This window comes from Lycium barbarum, chromosome 6 (assembly GCF_019175385.1).
Source record: "Lycium barbarum isolate Lr01 chromosome 6, ASM1917538v2, whole genome shotgun sequence".
Taxonomy (NCBI): domain Eukaryota; kingdom Viridiplantae; phylum Streptophyta; class Magnoliopsida; order Solanales; family Solanaceae; genus Lycium; species Lycium barbarum.
In genome coordinates this window covers 12182432-12183206 of record NC_083342.1, presented here as the reverse complement: position 1 = coordinate 12183206, position 775 = coordinate 12182432, and the positions used below count along the sequence as shown (strand labels likewise).

The window sequence follows — 775 nt, the reverse complement described above, 5'->3', positions numbered from 1 at the left end:
AATGCTAGATTCAAGAGCATAAAACTGAAGCTCTTTTACCTGATTACAGTTACAAGAGCAAAGATAACGAGGGTAAAACAGAGGTAAAGTATTGATACTTTGATACACTCAGAAAACTGCAGAGTGTGTTGTTGTCCAAAAAAAAAAAAAAAAAAAGAAGTGTGATGGATTTAGGTGTAAATCTCTAAAATACCCTAACCCAAATGCTAACATTTTCTACGACGCCGTTTAGCCAGTCCCCAACAAACTAACGCCTTTAGTTTGAAATTCTTCCCACATCGCTAGAAGAAAGCAGTTTTATCATGTTTATATTGACATTGTGGAGAAGCAAACGACACGACCTTACTTGAACAGGATCTGTTCTATAGGCTCGTACCACCTTATCCTTGAGTTCTAAGGAGACAGGACACCAAGTCTGGTTGACGAAGCATGGCCAGGTGACCAGAGCGTGACTAACAGCCATCCATGGCCTGAGGTCTTGGTGTGCAGTAGATGATCGTTCTCAGCCCTTCGTTGTGGCCTGAGATGGTCCCTTGGCTGTCTGACAGACTTCTAACTTTTTTTGATAACTATTTTTTTGTATGCCCCAACATAAAGATTGTACACTACTTATATGTAAAATTCTGCACTGATGAGGTTAATCAGACTCCCCTAATAACATAATTTCATTGCAAAGCTTCCTAGTACAGAGCAGTACTCTCCGTCTCAAAAAAAATTATCTTATTTTTTTATTAGTTTATCCTCCAAAAAATAACATATTTGTATATTTAGAAAT

General features: G+C 37.9%; 1 non-coding gene across 1 annotated transcript; it reads left to right on the top strand.

Annotated features, from left to right (window-relative positions):
- Window positions 1-336: 336 nt before the first annotated feature.
- Window positions 337-551, top strand: LOC132601045 (small nucleolar RNA U3). The gene has a single exon (XR_009567492.1). It is a non-coding gene; the product is annotated as a small nucleolar RNA U3 (small nucleolar RNA).
- The last annotated feature ends 224 nt before the right edge of the window (window positions 552-775 follow it).